The sequence below is a fragment of the Ictidomys tridecemlineatus genome, chromosome 9 (assembly GCF_052094955.1).
Source record: "Ictidomys tridecemlineatus isolate mIctTri1 chromosome 9, mIctTri1.hap1, whole genome shotgun sequence".
In the NCBI taxonomy this organism is placed as follows: domain Eukaryota; kingdom Metazoa; phylum Chordata; class Mammalia; order Rodentia; family Sciuridae; genus Ictidomys; species Ictidomys tridecemlineatus.
Genome location: NC_135485.1, coordinates 112,384,250 through 112,405,067, shown reverse-complemented (window position 1 = coordinate 112,405,067; position 20,818 = coordinate 112,384,250). Strand labels below are relative to the sequence as shown.

At 35.2% G+C, this 20,818-nt stretch overlaps 1 protein-coding gene across 7 annotated transcripts in view; it reads right to left on the bottom strand.

Moving 5' to 3' along the window:
• Positions 1-20,818, bottom strand: part of Fam13a (family with sequence similarity 13 member A) — a 328,573-nt gene that overhangs the window by 217,452 nt on the left and 90,303 nt on the right. The window lies entirely within an intron of this gene.

The window sequence follows — 20,818 nt, the reverse complement described above, 5'->3', positions numbered from 1 at the left end:
TAAGCAGATGTAACTTAATCACTGCATTCCCACAGAGATTGAAGGACTCAAGGGATTACTTTTAAAAGGATAAGAAACCTTTGACTGTGGCCCAGTCAGCAATTTAGACCACTAAACCTGGTTATTCCTCAGAGAGGTGCTCTCCAGAGAAGAGTTCACACACTTCATAAACACTGCCTCACGCTGATGGAGTAAATGGCTTGCAAACCGTCTAGTTTACTCTTTCTTACATCAGCAAGGACCTAAAATGCACTGAGTAAGATTATTAGGGAAAATAATATCACTGCTCCTTACAGTATAACAGAGTACTATTTCATATAAGAAAAAAATTATAGAGCATGTTTTTTCATCTGATGATTGCTATTCTCTCAGTAGTCCTTTTTATTCATGGTTTCAGTCACCTATAGTCAACTGTGGTCCAAAAATATTAAATGAAAAATTCCAGCAATGAACAATCCTTTTATTTATTTATTTATTATTTTTATATTTTTTTGAGGGGTGAACTAGGGGCACTTGACCACTGAGCCTCATCTCCAGACCTATTATGTATTTTATTTAGAGACAGAGTCTCACTGAGTTGCTTAGCTCCTCACCATTGCTGTGGCTGGCTTTGAACTCGCAATCCTCCTGCCTCAGCCTCCTGAACCGCCTTATCTATCTATCTATCTATCTATCTATCTATCTATCTATCTATCTATCTATCTTTCTTTTTATTTTTAGTTGTAAATGGGCACAACACCTTTGTTTTATTTATTTACTTTTATGTGGTGCTGAGGATTGAACACTGCCAGTGCCTTACATGTGCTAGGCAAGCACTCTACTACTGAGCCACAACCCCAGGCCCAGCAATGAATAATTCTTAAGTTTTGAATTGCATGCTGTCCTGAGCAGCATGATGAAATCTTGCATTGTCACACTCTATCCTGCCCAGGATGTGAATCACTCCTTTTTCAAGTATATCCACACTCTATACACTACCTACCCATTAGTCACATGGTCGTCATCTTGCTTATCAGATTGACTGTTGCAGTATTACAGTGTTTGTGGTTCAGTCACCCTTATTTTATATAATAACGGCCCCAAAGTGCAGACTTTCCTTACAGTATATTGTTAGTCATTCTATTCTGTTACTAGTTCTGTTGTTGATCTCTTACTGTGCCTAATTTATAAATTAAACTTTATCATAGTTATGTACACATAGGAAAAAACAATATACATAGGGTTTGGTACTATCTAAAGTTTTAGGCAACCACTGGGGATCCTGGAATGCATCATTTAAGGATAAGCAAAGACTACTTTATATTATAGACAAGCAATTGGCTTGCTGAGCAACCATCTGAAGATCTTGGGAAGGTTACTGCTACCTCTTGAGGGAGGCCAGGGTTAAAAGACAATCTTTCTGATTGCTGTTGTTTTAAAAACCATGGCTTGAAACATTATTAATACTAACCAAAGAAATAAAGTTTACCCTTCACAGATAACACCTGCAGGATGACTACGTGTGGTTCATATACAGTTATAAACCATCATGAGTCATAGGAAAAAAATACCCAGACATCTAATGGATAATCTGAGGTATCATCTTCAATAAGAATATTTCATTTCTTATGTGATATGAACTCAGGTTCCTAGCTGAACTGAAGGAGTAATCAACAAGAATTTACACTTTACATAGATTCATAAGGAATTATAACATTTTGCCCATTTGGAACTAGAAAAATGGCAGTTTTATAGGATTGACCTAACACCCTCTCCATCTCACTAGGGAACAGATAATATAGAAATCTTTCTGTACCAATTTGTTTTCTTTCTAAATAATAACGGATGAGTCTCTTGCCTGGTTTGAGTTTTGAACAGACCAAAATAAATGCTATCAGTTCATTTCTGGCTCTGTAATCCTAAAACACAATGCTTTTTATATTTTAGTTTTTAAATCTATAAAGTGTGAGAGTAACAATTAAGCTTATGGATTCACCATGAGGAACAGATGACTGAAGAATATTGTCAATTGTTTTTTGTATAAAAACGTCTTGGCTGTAAGCAAATAAGAGTGATGTAACCTAAAGCGTTTAAATGCCATGGGAAACTTGAATCATTTCAGGCTTTATAAAAAACTAAAAGCAGAATTAGAAAGGTATATAAAGTAAAACATTGATAACATTAAAAAATAATACATGTGGAAAAAGCTGAAAGGAAATAGATTAAAATTTAAAGTTATATCTAAGTAATGTGATTTGTGTATAATTTTTACCATATACTTCACAATTTTATGTGTAAAGACAAGCTTCTATAATGTAAGGAAACACAAAAAACTGTCACTTTATTAAATGGGAGATTCAGTATTGAAGATTTCAACTATACTAAAAGCTCAATGGGAATACAGTCAACTCTAGAAAAAATATTCTGAAATTCTTCTAGGAGAACAGATGCACACAGTTATGCAGGAAAATGGGGAAGAGAGGGAGAAAAAAATGTGGAAGAATACCATTCTTGACATGTAAATCTAAGTGGCATAATTTTAGCACCAGAGAGGGAGACTGGTCAGAGTGATAGGGCAGAGTGCATACAAGGCCAAGAGGTCTTTAGGAACTTAATGTAATGATAAAAGTGACCGTTCAATTCCCTTGGTAAAATATGAATTACTGTTTACATGTCATTTGGATAGCAGGCTAATAATTATTTGAGTGAAAAACGAAATCCTTAAATCCTTACTCTAAAGTAAATCTAACTACGATTCAGAATCTAAGTATTAAAAATTATAAAAAAGTGAATATTTATGATTACCAAATCTAATATTTTAGATGACCCAAACAATACATTTTCTAATTTAATTTACACATATATTTGAGATTTTAAAATTAAAAAACAAAGCTGCAAAATCCTAAGAGGCAACATAATAAATAAATGTCCTTAAGGTGGAGAGCCTTTCAAGGATAATAATGAACTGGAGCAAAATGAATTGGTGTATGGGATCAATGAGCCTTCCTCATTGAAAAAAAAAAAAAAACACAAAGAATTAGCAGGTTTAAAAAATAGATAATAAACTGAGAGAAATATTTCTAAGCTATTACAAAAGATAAATGGTTGTAGTATTAAAGGAACTAGTACAAATCAGCAATAAAAAGGTGAACACCAGCTTTGGAAAACTGAAAAAAAAAAAGAGGGCAAAAAGACACCTTACAAATGCAGAGCTATCTAGGAAAAACAGGTTTCAAACAGGTACCACCTCACCATGCACAAGTAAACAGACATTTTAAAAGAAATTATTTCATTTAGTTCATTGGTCAATGTTAAAAAGGTTGATATTATCAATATTGGTGTGAACAAGGGGACACACTCATATATCACAGGACGAACTGGTGCTACTTGGATGTCGTACACTCCCTCAGACCAGGACAGTCCACTTCTATCTGCACATCCAAAGAAAATAATTGGTTAAGTGTGAAAAAAATGAATGTTCAAGAATAGTCTCTGTGAGCTGTTTATGGGGGACACAATTAGAGTGGTGATTAAGAGCTTGGAACTGAGGAGCCAGGCTGTCTGGATTTGGAATCCTGACTCTAACCTCTCACCAGCCATGTGACTTCAGCAAGTTAAACTTTCTGTGCTTCAGTGTCCTTATGTGCAAAGTGGAGATAATAATAGTACCTGCCTCATGGTGTCTTAGGATAAAATGAACAGATGTTTTAAAAACTCTTAGAACATTACCAGGAACTCAGTAACAACTCAATAAATACTATAAATATAACAATAAATATTATAAATATTACCTATTATTATTGCCAAGAAAAAAAAAATCATGAGATGGCACAACAGCCTGGATTAAATAAATGGTACGAATCAACAGGTCAGGATGCTATGCTGTCATCGAAAATGATGGGTGTAGAATTATATTTATAAGCATGGAAATATGCCATAATACATGATGTTAAATTTTTAAACAAAGGTCATAGAGCAGCGTTATTTTATCATCCCATCTTTAATCAACAATAAATGTAAACTATACACTTGAGCATGCAGAGAAGAGAACATAAAAGCATAGAAGCTAAAGCTTGAATAGTGACTAAATCTGGGAAGAATTCAAGATGGTTTTCATTTCTATCTTTAAACTGTGGGTTTTTTAATATGAAAAATATTTTTTTGTCATTAGCATATGTTACTTTTGTAATAAAAATACATTTTTACTCATATGGGGGATCTAAAAAGGCAATCAGAAAGCCATTTGGCACAGCTACATGTGGCAGTGGGATTGACAAAAACGAACCATAGGCAGGGAAGCAACCAGTGGGCTGGGTTGGTACACATTCAGGAAGGGAAATGGCAAACTTTCCCATCCTCTGTTCTTCAATATTTCAAAACCATGTTTATGGAGGATGGCAATAATTATACTAAAAATCAAGTGGACAACTTGCACTTTACAAATAACTGTAATAACAGACTTAGACATATAAATATGTAAGATTAAAGCTTGGCTGGATTTTTAAAAATTTTCAACTATCTACACTTTTAAATCCAAATTACCAATTTTCAAAAGTAACATTTGGCCTGCAAACTAAATAAAGCTGCTTAGTAGCAGTTAGCAGACAAGATACCGGCAACAGGAGGCTTATCTGGTTTCACATCCTGTTTGTGTATACAAATTTAGCTGATTCCATCTAATATTTACTGATGTTGTCTAAACAACTACTTACACACAAATAGATCATGCAACTACGGATTACAAGTTAACATTATGTAGCACTAAGTTACTCTTGATACTTTTCTGTAAGAAAGCTGTCTTAAAAAATTTTTAGCTATTACTAAGGAACCTGCAATATCTTGGGTAGAAGCCTATGTAGAAGGGCATATCATTCAAAATTTGAAATCTGTTTATCTTTTTGAGCTTCAGGTGTACCTATAATGTTATTCATTAGCATTGAAACACTTGTTTTAGGAGGAAAGGTTAACTTACAGACCTTTAGACAAAAGATGAAGCACAATTTGATGAAAATGACTTACTCATCAGTAGCAATTGGTAAATTTGTTTTAATTACTGGAGATTAAAGACACTGGTGTTATTAAATCATGAAAACTAATGAAGTGTGCACAACAGGTTTAATGCAAAGTGCCAAGAATACTGACAACAAAAAACTAAGCTAAAAATCATCAGGAGTCTTTGGTTCCTTCATCAAATTACTTAACACGAAGAGTTTTAAATAACTCTAAACAATAAACACAACCAGCCATTTTCCCAGTTTCTGGCGTCTATCAAGGAGATGTATCCTGAATTCCTAAGGCAAGTAACAAGTCAATCCCTGATGGCAGCAGACAGGCCTTGGGAGGTGGACAGTGCCAAGCAATCTGAGGAGGTCATAGGGTGCGCTTGACTTAAATACTAAGTGGAAAATGTTGGCTTCTATTTGGAAATTATATTGAGCAAGAAAATTTCTTTAAATATTATAGAGCATACTCAATGCTGTTAAGAAGCTTGAAGAGGAAAGTGAAAAGTAGGACAGCTGAGGTAAGAGGGATGTCGTGATGGAGTCTAGTTCACTAAGTGGTATGAGGGGCAGAGTCCATAAAATCCATCTTCCCCTTAATGCAACCTGAAATGCACTCAGCCAATGCATTTCAACACCATTCTGCTAACTGTCTATGTGTACCAGGACACCTTCTTATAATCTCACTTACGTTCCAAAGCAAACTCTGTGGCTTCTATTTTATAGGAGTGGCACAGTGATCAAAAGCCCCTGGATTCGATCCCCGGTACAGAAAAAAAAGAAAAAAAATACATATATATATATATATATATATATATTTATATTTATTTATTTATTTATTTATTTATTTATTTATTTAGCTTTTAGATTATATATATCACACACACATATATACATATAGTCATATATATGTATATGAATACATACATATAGTCTAAAAGCTACATTTTTCATGGAAGAATATTACTGTCTAGTATGTTATAATAACATTTTTAAATTATAGAAATGTGGTGGACTCTGTGGGGTGCTGACCAAACGTCCTCCTTATGCCAGAAGCACCATTACTTCCCCTTCTGAGAGTTGCCAGTTTATGGCGTATAGCCAAGCCCCTCCCCTGAGATTACACCACCTACATCCCTGTTCATGTCCAGTGACTTAAAAGGGACTGAACCCTTGATTCAATTAGGGTTTCTCTTAAAGGCCTGTCCATTGTCTAAGCTCCCCTGTAATGAGGCCTGGTATGCTTGGTGGTTCAAGTTCTGCTTAATCCTATTTTCCTATATTCCTTAGAAGTGTGCTTTCAGTATACCACCCAATAAAACTCCTGCTCAAATATTAAGTCTCAGGGTTTATATTCTGGACATTCTAATCCATGATAAGAAATGATGCAGTGGGAATAAAAGAGAAGAAAATGAGAGTTCTAAATACGGGAAGAGAGACTAAAAATAAATAAAACAAATATTGAACATGGGGGAAAAATTACCTAGTAAGAACCTAATTGTAAAATGGGCAAAAGATAAATGTAACAAGAGAAAGAAAGACAAATGGCCCTTATAAGTAGAAATGTTCTACCACACTCATGCTGAGTATAACAGGGCACATCTGTAATCCCAACCTAGGGAGGCTGAGGCAGGAGGACTGCTGTTGGAGACTAGCCTTGGCAAGATCCTGTCTCAAAAAATAATTTAAAAAGAGGGGCTAAAGATATATATAGCTCAGTGGTGAAGCACCCCTGTGTTTGTCTAATCCCCATGACCCCACCAAATGTTTTACCCTCATTTACGATTAAAAAACAAGTCAAAACTGTTGTCATAGTCTGGAGTTGTACTTCAGTGGTAAAGCGCTTGCCTTACACATGTGAGGCACCGTGTTTGACCCTCAGCACCACATAAAAAATAAATAAATAATAATTGTGTTCATCTACAAAATGTAAAAACATTTTAAAATGTTTAAAAAAAACTTGTCACAAGCAATGAAGAATCTGAAAATAAAGAAACAAACACTCTTAGAATAGTACCTAAAAGAATAAAATACTTAAGCATAGAATTAATAATTACAAAACTTATACTATGAAAACTATATAAAACATTGATGAAAGGGAAACTGAAAAAGCAACCCACGTTCATTAGAACATTTAATCCTTCAAAAATTTAATATTGCTGAAATAGCAAGCTTCCCCAAAGTGGTCTAGAGAGTCAATAGAATTCCCATCAGAATGCTGGCTGGCTCTTTTGCAGAAGTTTACAAACTGATCCCAAAGTACATATAGAAAACAAGTGACCCAAGAAAGCAAAACAATCTTAAAGAAGAACAAGTTGGAGGACGGACACTTTCTGGTTTTGAAACTTTCTAAAAATCAAGATAGTGATATTGGCATAGGGACAGAAACAGAGATCAATAGATGAGAATTGAGAGTCTAGAAATAAAGCCTTACAGTCACGATCAACTGCCGTTTGACAAGGGTGCTAGGACAATTTCATAGGGAAAAATGATTTTCAACCAATAGTACAGGAACAACCGAATATTCACAGGTAAAGTAATGAGGTTGGACCTCTTACGTCATACACAAAGCTAACTCCAAATTAACCTTAAAAATAAGAGTTAAAACTATAAACCTCTTAGAAGAAAGCATAAATAAAACCTTCAAGATCTTGGTTTGAAGATCAACACCAAAAGCAGAAGGGACAAAAGAAAAAATCCATATGTTAGACATCATCAAAATTAAAAACTTTTGGGCTAGGGTCGAAATTTGTTTAGCACATGTGAGGCCCTGGGTTCAACCCAGCACCCAAAAGAATAAAAAAATAAAAACTTTTATACTAAAAGGACACAATCAAGAAAATGAAAAGGCAACTCCTAAGATGAAAGAAATTTTTTTTTGTAATTCCTATAATCTATATGGAAATTGTATACAAAATATATTTAAAAAGGACTATAATAAATTGGGCACAGAGGAGTGCCTTGGGAAGCGGAAGCAAAGGAATGCACGTTCAAGGTTAGCCTTAGTGAGTCCCTGTCTCAAAAATTTTTTAAAAATTTAAAAAGGGCTGGAGGTGTTGCTTAGTGGTAAAGTGCCCTTGGATTGAATCCCCAGTGCCACAAAACAGACAAACAAACAAAATGATTACAACTCAATAAAGACAACCAAATTAAAAAATGAGCCGAGGTCTGGATAGACATTTCTTCAAAGATATACAAGGCCAATGAGCACATGAAAAGATGCTCAGTGTCATTAGTCATCAAGGAAATGCAAATCAAAACCACAATGGAATAGTATTTCAAACACACTCAACAGCTGGAATCAAGATAGGTAATAACAAGGGTTGATAAGGATGTGGAGAGACTGCTTCCCTCACACACTGTTGATGGGAACGTAAATTGGTGCAGTCGTGTCGGTAAACAATTTTTAGTTCTTCAAAATTTTAAAGAGTTTCCATGAGATCCAGGAATTCTACTCTTAATTATACACCCAAGAGAAAACAACAACAAAAACAAAACAAAACAAAACAAAAAAACCTAAGTCCATGTAGAAACCTGTACATGAATGTTTATAGCAGCATTACTCATATTAGAACTGGGAGCATCCTAAACATTCATCAGCCAATGAGAGGATGGACAAAATGCTGACCATCTACACATGGAATATTACTCTCTAAAAGAAGCAATAAACTGCTGACATCTGCTACAACATGAATAGGCCTTGAAAACACTTTGCTAAATGAAAGAGGCCAATCCCAAAGGAACACGGTATATGATTTTATTTACATATAATATCCAGAGAGGCAAACCGCTAGATACACAAAGTAGAAGAGTGGCTGTCCAGAGATGGAGAGAGGGATAAAAGGAAATAGGAAGTGACTGCCAATGGGTCCAGGATCTATTTGGGGGTTGATGGAAATGTTCTAAAGTTGACCATAGTGATGGTTGCACAATTCTTCGAACATACTAAAAACTATCAGATTATATACTTTAAATGGTGAATTGTATAGTATGTAAATAGTATGATCATTACTCCATGATTTGTTAATGAACTGACATCTTACTTATATCTGCATATAAAATATTCATTTTATCTAGACTATAGAGGAAAACAATAAACAATTATGCTTATATTTTTAGAAAGCATAGTTTTCATTGTCATAATGGAGATAAAAGTGCAAAATCAAAGAAGTTAATTAAAAATCTTACAATGCTAAAATTGTTCTCAAAAATGTCAATATAAACCCATTATTTCTTTTTTTAAATCAATAATTCATTCAATAATTCATTTATCCATTATTTCTTGGAACTAGAAGTCATTAAGGCCTAGAAGCTATAGAGCTTGGCTTCCAAATGATATTCTTCCATAAAAAGAACCAAGTCTTCTTGAAGAAATGGCTAATTCCATCTTGGGAAATCATTTCTGGCCCAAAAGTTAAAAAATGCCATTACAGGGTCATATCAAAAGGGCAGGTTAATGGAGCTCCTACAACTGTCCAAATATGGAGTAACTTGAGCATTAAAAGTGAAATTGATCAAATTATACCTTTTTATATATGCTACAATGGAACCCACCATTGTATATAATTAGTATGAACCAATAACAAAAAAGCTCAAAAATATATTGTTTATTCTCACTGATAAGAATATTACTTAAATAAAAGACTAATAGATTGAGAAAATCAAGAACCTGTAACCTCAAAAGAAAGACATGATTCAGGCTAAGAACATGAATAGACAATCAAACCATTAGTGAGAAGTCTGGGAGGGAACATACATTTGCCCAAATAATTACCCATCAGATTATTGTTAATGACAAAGGGAAATGTCATAGTTTTACAAGGAGAGACTTGAAAAGTGGTCTCTTAACTAAGAGAACAAATTAAGCATCAGTGTGGGACAAATGACCACAATGTGGCTCCTACTGGAGGCTATACAAAGCACACAGGATCACTTGTGAAATATTTTTGCCAAAAAATTTAACTTGAATCTAACCAAGATTTTATACCTGACATCTAGGTTACAGCAAATACAAAGAACAGAAAAAAAAAAAAAGGTAAGCAGTGCCATGAGGAAATACTTAGATCCAGAATGCACAGAGTTCCACAAGATGACGCCTGGTTTCTGAAAAGCCAGTGTGGTTACACAAGAACAAAGGAGTGTGGGCATGCACACGAGGAAGAAGGGCAGTTCTCTATTAAGGCAGGATCCTAACAACCAAACAGCCTGACTGAACTATTGGATCCTGTTTACACAGATTGCAGTAAAAGCACTGTTGGGACCAACTGGATATTTGAACATGGACTATTCAAGTGATATGGTGGAACTGTCTATTTTCTTGGGTGTAATAAATATGGTTCTATAGCAGAAGGTCTTCGTCTATAAGAGATGCAAATTAATAGAGAGCTGAGGGCACAGCTCAGTAATAGAATGTATGCTTATTAGCATGTGGAAAAGATTAATAAAGATTGAAAAACAGGTCCCAAAATATAGTTAGATAGGAGGATAAAGTTCTAGTGTTTTACAGAACCTTACTACATCCTATTATATATTTTATGAAGAGAGGAACTTGAAGGCTCTGAACACAAAGAAATGATAAGGAAATGGAAATGCTTACTGTCATGAGTTGATCATTACATATTATATACATGTTATTAAATTATCACACTGCACCCAAGTATGTACAACTATGTGTTGATTAAAAAGAAAAAGGTTTTGGGGCTGAGGTTGTGGCTCCACTGAGTGGAGAGTTCGCCTAGTCAGGTGAGGCACTGGGTTCGATCCTCAGCACCACATAAAAATAAATAAATAAAAATAAAGGCATTGTGTCCACCTACAACTAAAAAAAAAGTTTAAAAAAAGAAAAAAGGAAAAGGTTTCAACAATAAAATAAAATTAAAATAATTAGTATTGAAAAAAGGTGAAGAGAATAAAATGCCAAGAGTTCTACCTATAGAAAAGTGAAAAAGAGAAAGATACAAGATTAATTATTTCGCATTGAATTAGCTGAGGTCTGCAACTTATTTGCAAATGGGTCAACAAAAAACATATACTTATGTGGGCTGGGGATGTGGCTCAAGCAGTAGCATGCTCGCCTGGCATGTGTGCAGCCCGGGTTCAATCCTCAGCATCACATACAAAGATGCTGTATCCGCCGAAAACTAAAAAATAAATATTAAAAAAATTCTCTCTCTTTCTTAAAAAAAAAAACATACATTTATGTATGTACACAAATATAAAGCATATTTGTTTTATCAGGCTACTGAGAAATGTAAGCTCATTATACTTACTACTCTTTCAAATTGTATGACTGAAGTTTTTCATACAAAAAAGTTGTGATAAAAACTTGAAAAACAATGAAATTCAAATAAATTAATAAAAGTAGAAATTAATGAAATAATAAAAATTTAAATCAAATTTATTCAAAAAGAATGGATTCTTTGAGAACAATAAAGAGAAAACACTTGCTATTCTGATCAAGATAAACAGTGCCAAGGAAAATAAACATTAGAAAAGGGAGAAAAGATATTATTATAACAGATAAGGAAATTTTAAATTTTAAAATAATTTTTATATAACTTTGTATTACATAAATTTCCAAAACTAAGTGAAATGGTTGATCTGAGTAGATGAAATTTCTAAATTATTAAAATTAGCATAAGCAATAGTTAAAAAGCCTGTATTGACAAAAATCTGGGAACTGGATATGTAGTTTAGAGGTACAGAGGTTGCCTAGCATATGCAAGGCCCCGGGTTCAATCCTCAGTTCTGGGAAAAAAGTGATGACAAAATTCATGGAAGAAGTTGAAAAGCGATCAGAATGTTCTCCTTCAAAATTTTTCAGATGTAGACCGCTTAAGCAAGAGAGCATAAATCATCAATGGTCACAAAGTATAGAAAATTAAGAAAACCTTTCTAGTTAGTTTCAGGAGTCTAGCAGATAAGTGGTACCTAACTGGACAAGATCATCATTACATAATCAAATACTCAAAACTTTGGCAAACAGACACACATTTAAAATTCAATGAGCAGGCAGGGAAAGGGTAAGCAGGAGAAACCCAGGGTCCCCACTCACATCCTGAATGCCTGAAGCATGTGCTGCTGGAGAAGCCTGCAATCCTCACAGACCTTAAGCCCAGTCTGTGGAGCTGCCAAGTTACTGCACCATTACTTTGCCCCAGAGAAGGAACCAGCCCAGACTGTGCCCTCCTAAAGGCTCTTGCTGTACAATACCGTCTTGAGACCTGCCCATCCAGGTTCCTATGAAGCAGGCAGGCAATTGCCCCCATCCCTGCAAACTAGCCAGGTAGCCCTGTCCTCCAGCCACAGCCCCAGGAATCACCTGGGCAGTCCATCTTCAGGGGCTCCTTCTGATGAGGTCCGGGTTAACAGGTGACCCTACCCATTCTTCTGCTGTGCTGAAAGTAGCCAGGTGGTCCTGCCTTCCCACCCTCAGCCAGAAAAGTAGCCAGGCAGCTTTTCCTGAATGTCTCTACTTGCTGAGGCCCCCAGAAAGCAACCAAATGGCTCCATCAACTCTCCAATGGCCTTAAGAAGCAGTGGAACAGTCTATTCTCAGAAGTTCAGCCCACCACTGTCCTGAGCAGCAGATACCGAGGCCTGTCCACCTACCATGACAGCTGGGCAGAACTTGCTGGGCAGGTCAGCCACAGAGGCCCTGTAAAGTCACACATGTAGCACTCAGACACCAATAGGTGACCTATCTGGGCTACGCATGTCACCTGGCCCCCACACAGCACCTAGATACTGATAGGCACTCTAATTGGCTACTGGATGCAGTAAACTCTACCCACTTGGGCAGAATGGGGTGGCTCTTCCTACATAGAAGCCACTGAAACTGACATGCCCCACACCTGCAGCCAGGTGCACAAAAACCAGAGCTGTCAGGAAACCAGCTTGCTTAAGGGAGTTGTATCTCAGATGGAGGTGCACTCCCCAACCTCTGCAGCCTAGACCACTGGGACATTGCCAGTCTGGATTTACAGCTCAAGAAGCTACACAGACACTACAGCACCTACCTGGAGCCAAAGCCTACACAGCCTATCCAATTAACATCCTAGGACACATTGCCAGGAGAAAGTACTGTGCTATTCAAGCCACCCAGTAAATTGTCAGAGGCAATTGGTCTGCCAGATACACAAACACCCACATAGATAAACGAGCAGCATGAAATAAACAAGGTAACAGGATGCCTCCAAGGAAACACAATAACTCTTAACAACAGACTCCACAGAAAATAAAACTGAAAAATTGGCTGAAAAAATATAAAATAATGATTTTGAGGAAATTCAACGATACAAGAAATACAGACATACAACTCAATGGAATTAGAAAGACAATTCATGAAATGAGAGAGAAATTTCACAGATACAGTTCATAAAACAGAACCAAACAAAAATTTTGGAGTTAAAGAATTCAATAAATGTGCCAGGCACGGTGGCGCATGCCTATATTCCCGGCAGCTCAGGAGGCTGAAGCAGGAGGATTGCAAAGCCAACGTCAGCAAAAGCAAGGAGCTAAGCAACTCAGTGAGATCCCGTCTCTAAATAAAATACAAAATAGTTCTGTGGATGTGGCTCAGTGGTGGGATGCCCCCGAGTTCAATCCCCAGAACCCCCCGCCAAAAGAATTCAATAAATTAAATTTAAAAATCCAGTTACGAGCCTCCACCACAGAATTGATCAGGTACAAGAAATAATTTCTGAGTTTGAAGATAAGTCTTTTGAAATAACCCTGTGAAACAAACAGGTAAAAACACATTAGAGAATGAAGAAAGCTTTTGAGATTCATGGGATGTAATTAAGCAAACAAATTTTCATATTATGGGTATTCCAGAAGAAAAGTGAAGAGAGAAGGCAATGAAAAACTTATTCAACAAAATGATTGCAGAAAACTCTTCAAATTATGGGAAAAACAGGGACTTCAAGGTCCAGGAAGCTCAAAGAACCCCTAATTGATACAAGCAAAGAAAGATCTTCTCCAAGGCACATTATAATCAAACTGTCAAAAGTACAAGACAAAGAGAGAATTCAAAAAACATCAAGAAAAAAGCATTCTGTCACATATGAGAAATCTCCACGAGGGGCTGGGGTTGTGGCTCAGTGGTAGAACATTTGCCTTGCGTGTGTGAAGCCCTGGGTTCGATCCTCAGCATCACATAAAAATAAATAAATTAAATGAAGGTTTTGGGTCCAACTACAACTAAAAAAATATTTTAAAAAAAAGAAAGAAATCTCCATGAGACAAACATCAGATATCTCAATAGAAAGGAGATCAGGAGAGAAATGAGATGATCTCAAAATATGTAAAGAAAAGAAACTATCAACCAAGGATGTTATGCTCAGAAAAACTATTCTTCAGAAATGAAAATGAAATCAAGTCTTTCTAGGACAAGAAAAACCTGAGGACATTCTCCCCCAACAGAGAGGCCCACAAGAAACATTACAGGGTTCCTACACTAGAAGCAGAAGACTGGTAACTTCCACTTGAAGAACACACAAAAGGATGAAACTCACTAGCTCAGATGCACTGCAGAGAAAATGAGAGGATCAAACCTGGTCTATGCAGAAAACTCCAAACCATAAAGGAGAACAGCAAGAAAGGAAGAAAGAAATAGCATATATAAAACAACTAAAAAAGCGAGAAGAATACATCTTTCTTTATTCATCAGCAGTAATGTTGAATTTAAACGGACTAAATTATCAAATTAAAAGTTATAGATCCGCTGAATAAATTAAGAAAAAGACTCAATGATATGATTCCTACTAAACACTTATCTCATTAATAAAGACACACGTGCTGAAAGTAAAGGGATGGGAAAGGATATGTCACGTGAACAGAAACCAAAAGCAAGCATGAGTAGCTATATTTATGTCAGATAAACAGACTTTTAAGTTAAAAATTGTGCAAAGAGATAAAGAAGGTCACTCTATAACAATAAAGGGATTAATGGAACAAATGGAAATAACAATTGTAAATATAGATGCACACAACTCCAGAGTGCTCAATTACATAAGGCAAATATTATCAGATCTAAAAGGAAAGAGAGACTTTAATGCAATAGTAGTTGATGAATACAACACCCCACTTTCATCAGTGGACAGATCAACAAAGAAACATTAAACTATACTGCAGACCCAATGGACGCAACAGACATGCCCACGACACTCCATCCCAGAGCTGCAGAATATGTGCTCTTCTCATCGCACCTAGAACATTCTCCAGGATAACTGACTGTTAAGCCGCAAAACAAGTCTCAACATCAAAAAACTGAAACCATTGCATAAATATTCTCTGACCACAGTGGAATAAAACTAGATATCAACAACAAGAACTTAAGACATTTTTGTAGAAATACATGGACATTAAACAACATCCTCTTGAGAGTCATCAGTGGGTTTAAGAAGAAATTCCAAGGGAAAATAAGAATTTTCTTGAAACAGATGAAAATGAAAACACAACATATCACAAGCATTGAGATACAGCAAAAGCAGTATGAGAGGGAAATTCAGAATAACTACTTGCATTTAAAAAAATTCAAATGAACAACCTGATGATGCAACTAAAAAAAAAAATCGAGAAAGGCCAGAATAAACCAAAACCAAAATTATTGTTAAGAAAGAAATAACAAAGATTGCAGTAGAAATAATAACAGACCAAAACAAACAAACAAACAAATCAGTTGCTTTTAAGAAATAAAATGAAAAGCGCTTTAGCCAAACTAATCAAGAAAAATAAAAAGATCCATATAAATGAAATCAGAAATGGAAAAGGAGACATTATAACTGATATCATCAAAAGTCAAAAGATCATTAAGGACTTATAATCAATGATACACTGACAAATTAGAAAACTTAGAAGAAATGGATAAACTTCTGAGCACATATAATCTACCAAAATTGATCTACCTTGAGGATAAAAAAAATCAGAATAGACTAGTAACAAATGACGAGATCGAATTAGTAAGAAAAATTCTCCCAATAAAGAAAAGTTTAGGACCAGAGGGCTTCACCACTGAATTTTATCAAAACTTTACAGAAAAACTCTCTTCCCAGAGTATCCCATATAATTAAAGGGAGGGAATCTTTTCAAACTCATTCTAGAAACCAACATTACACTGATACCCAAACCAGACACAGACACAACAATAAAATTACAGAGCATTTTCGCTGGTGAACATAGAAGCAGATATTCCCAATAAACTACAGAAAATCGAATCTAACAGCGTGTAAAAAAGATTATATACTATGATCAAGTTACATTTATCCAGTGGGTACAAGGATGGCTCAACAGGAGCCAATTGACAAACATACATCACCAAACAGAAAGGACGAAAGTCATATGATCATCTCAGTAGATTCAGAAAAAGCATTCAGTGAAATCTACTAACCTTCATGAAAAATTAGGTATAGAAAGAATATACCTCAACACAATGAGGTTCTGCATGACAAACCCACAGCCACCATCATACTGAATGGAAAAAAGCTGAAAGGGTTTCTGCTAAGATAAGGAACAAGAAAAGAATGTCCACTTACACGACTCCTATTCAACACAGTACTAAAAGTCTTAGTCTCCACAATTAGGCAACAGAAAGAAATAAAAGATGGCTGGATGTATCTTAGTGACAGAGCACTGGCCTCCTGGGATTGTACCCGGGACCACACACACACACACACACACATGCCCCAAATGAACAAAAAGGAATGAAAGACATACAAATAGGAAAGAAGGAAGTCAAATCATCTCTGATAGCAGATGACATTATTGTATACATAGAAAAAACAAAAGACCCAAGAAACTGTCAGAACTGATAAATAAATTTAGTAAGGTTGCAGGGATACAATATTAATATACAAAAGGTAGCTTTTTGTATATGCCTATAATAATATTTCTGAGAAGGAAATCAAGAAACCAGTCCCATCTGCAATATTTAAAACAACTCAAGAACGCCTAGAAATAGAGTTAACCAAGGAAGTGATTGATTTTTATAATGAAAATTATAAAGCTCCAGTAAAATTGAAGAGGATACAAAACAAAAAACCAAAACCAAAACCAGAAAGACATCTTGTGTTTATGGATTGGAAGAACTTTCCTTTGTTAAAAGGTACACACTCAAACTGATCTACAGATTCAATGCCATTCCTATCAAAATACCAGTGACATTCTTAATAGAATTCCTAAAATTGAGAGAACCACAGAAGACCCCAAATACCCCAAGCAATTCTGAGAAAAAGGAACCAACATTGGAGGCATTATAATACCCAACCTCAAAATACACTACAAAGCTACGGTACCTGGTGTAGAAACAGACACATAGACCGATGGAATAGACTAGAAAATCCAGAAATAAATCCAAGGATGTACAGCCAATTGTTTCTAACAAAGGAAGAAAGAACACTCATTGCAGAAAGAAAAGTTTCTTCACTGAATTGTGCTGGGAAAACTGTATATCCATATGCAAAGAAACACTGGACGTTGGTCTAGGTAAAAAAATTTTGGATATGATACCAAAAGCAGAGGCAGCAAATGCAAAAAATTGATTATTGGGATTACATTAAACTAAAAAGCTTCTGCACAGCAAAAGGAAACAATCAAGAGGGTGAAGAGATGCCAAGCACAGTGGCACACGACTGTATTCCCAGCAACTGGGAAGACTGAGAAGGAATATTTCAAGCTCCGGGCCAGCCTCAGAAACTTAGGAAGACTCTGTCTCAAAATAAAAAATTTTAAAAAAGCCTGGGGATAAAGCTTAAGTTCCCCTGGGTTTCATCCTCTGTACCAAAGGGAAATAGAGAGGAAGGGAGGGAGGAAGGGAGGGAGAGATGTATGTATGGATGAGGGGAAGAGAGAGAGCAAGAAGGGATGACTTATAGAATATGAAAAAATATTTTCAAATTCACCTAAAAAGGGATTAATTTCCAGAACACATAAGGAACTCTAATAATTCAACAGCAAAAACACAAATAATCTGATTCAAAAATGGGCAAATGACTTGAATAGATATTTATTAAAAGAAGATATATAAATGGCAGGCAAGTATTTGAAAAAAATGCTCAACATCACTAACCATTAGAGAAATGCAAATCAAAAACTCAGTCAAGTATCATTTCACCCCAGTTAAAAAAATATTATCAAAAATAACAAATGCTGGCAAGGATATGGAGAAAGAGAAACTCTGATACACTGTTGGTGCGAATGCAAATAGTTCAACCACCTATGGAAGAGTATGGAGATTCCTCAAAAAATGAAAGATAGGACTCCCAAATGATCTAGCCATCCTACTTTTGGTATACATCCAAATGAATAAAATCAACACTTCAAAGAAACACTTGCACTCTCCTGTTAATTGCAGCACTATTCCCAAGATATGGAATTGGCCTAGATGTTCATCAATGTATGAATGAAGAAAATGTGACATATATACACAATGGAATCAGCAATACAGCCATAAAAAAGGAAAGAAATTCTGCCCTTTACTGAAATACGAAACTGCAGGACATGATATTAGGCAAAATAAGTTAGGAAATATTACATATTCTCACTTATGTGGGAAAGCTAAAATGTTGATCTCAAAGAGAGAACAGAAGAGTGGTTACTGGAGCCTGGGAAGGTTGTGGAGGAAGGGGTATCTGGAGAAATGGTTAATGGGTACAGGGATGCAGTTAAATAGGAGGAATCACCTCTGATGTTCTATAGCATCTTAGGATAACTGTCTTTGACAATAATTAATTGAATACTTCAAACCGTTATTAGACAGGATTTTGAATGTTCCCAACATAAAGAAATGATAAATATCTGAAGTGGCAGAGATGTCAGTTACCCTGATCTAATCAATGCAGATTGTACACACTCAATGAAATATATGTACAATTACAATTGGAAACAAAACATATTTAAAAAAATTAAAAATAAAATTAGGGAATAGTGATGTCTTTCGGTGATAGAGTACTTATCTTGCAGTGCAAGGCTCTGGGTTTGAACCCCAGCACTAAAATCAATCAATTGATCAATCAATAAATAAAATGTAAAATGAAGTGAGTAAAGGTGTAACTGTTCTGTGCCTGGCTTACCTCAAATACCACACAAACTATTGTTATCTGGGTGCAGTAGCACATACCTGCAGTGCTAACTATTTGGGAGCCTAAGGCAAGGAGATCCCTTGAGTCTGAGAGTTCAAGACTAGGTTAAGCTACATAGTAAGACCCCATCTTCAGAACAGAAATAAAACTATTTTTTCCCTTATGAACATGATTGCAAATATCCTTTCCTTTGTTTTGTCTTTTAGCAATTCATGTTGAAAGAATTATCTCTGAATGGACAGTTTTCACTTACAATCTTTTTAACATTGTGGTTCACTAATAATCTTTTCAACATTTGTGGATTAACAGTTATGTGGTCACAGGAGTTGAAGTGTCTGCTTTTCCTTGACCTAGATAGAGGAGCTTGAAGCACAAACTAAATCATGTCCTTCTCTTTAGAAATCAATCAGTTTAATGAGAAAGTAAAATACTTGGTAAGTGCTCAATATATACTACCTGTTATAACTATATTTCAGTGATGAAAGTCCCTTGCAAAGATTTCTGTATCCATAAATTTAAAAATACATGCTATTTAGTAGATCAAACAATGTGAATGTACTTAATATCATTAAATTTATACTTAAAAATGGTAAGTTTTATGTTGTGCAATTTTACCATAGTAAAAACTAAAATCATAGTAATTAGAACATACAATAAAAACTTACTTATTGATTTTTTGATTGATAAATTAGAACAAATTACCAGAAATTCCAAATCCAGCCAAATTTATAAATCAGCAGTGATGTATGAATCTGTGTTTAGTGCTCATTAAATAAGTATTCTACTTAAAATTCATTTTTACATATACAAGAACCTAGGGTTTCAAAATTAGTGAATCGTTTTCTACTTACACCTTTATTTCTCACATGTAGGTCACCAAAGATTTACTAACAGAAAGGAGTTAAAAGAACAAATACTCTTTACTACCACAGAGCTCTGGAATAAGATGAGAAATCAGGTGAACCAGTGTTTGAGATATTTATTCATGAGATCCTAACATATCCTATGAAACACCATTACTTAAAAGTTAACACAAACAGGATAGTTATCAAGGTAGACCTTCTCTCCAAATAAGGCAGTGACAGGCCAGGATCTATGATCTAAGCCACAGTCTATATTTAGACATTGGGAGGCCTGTAATACTACTAGCTCTGGGCAGCTGAATGAACCTGAAGATTAATGGAGTTTAATGGAGTGGAGAAGTAGATGCTCTATTTAAAAAATCTTCAGAGAGTGCGAGTGTTCTCTTTCTCTAGAAGAAACACTAGAAGGAATGTATTTGATATCAGAGGCGATTAATAGAAGAGTAAATGGCTTCTAGATTGCAATGATCATGTTTCATATATCAACAATTAAAAAGCTTTAAGGAATAATGGAAAGTAAAACAAAGCTTTACAGAAGTTCTTGTGGCCAGTGATACAGCACTTATCAAAGCTGACAAGTTTATTTATAGTCTAGTTTGATTTCTAGAAGATTAAATTCAGAAAATAGATGAAGCTGGGGTTACATTTTCTGACACTGACATTCTGCTCATAATTTACCATCATTAGCAATAATTTGAACTTCATCAATATTAAAATGATTGCTATATCACACTCCTTCCCTTTCTGCTAATTGACATTTCATATTATGAATTTTTTTAAATGCCCTTTTTAGAGTATATAAAACTTATCCCCAGAATTTTAAATAGTTATTTGGATTTTTTTTTGCAAGTTAGGGTTTCATCAGAAGGCATATTCACCTGATTTCTTCAAAATTCTT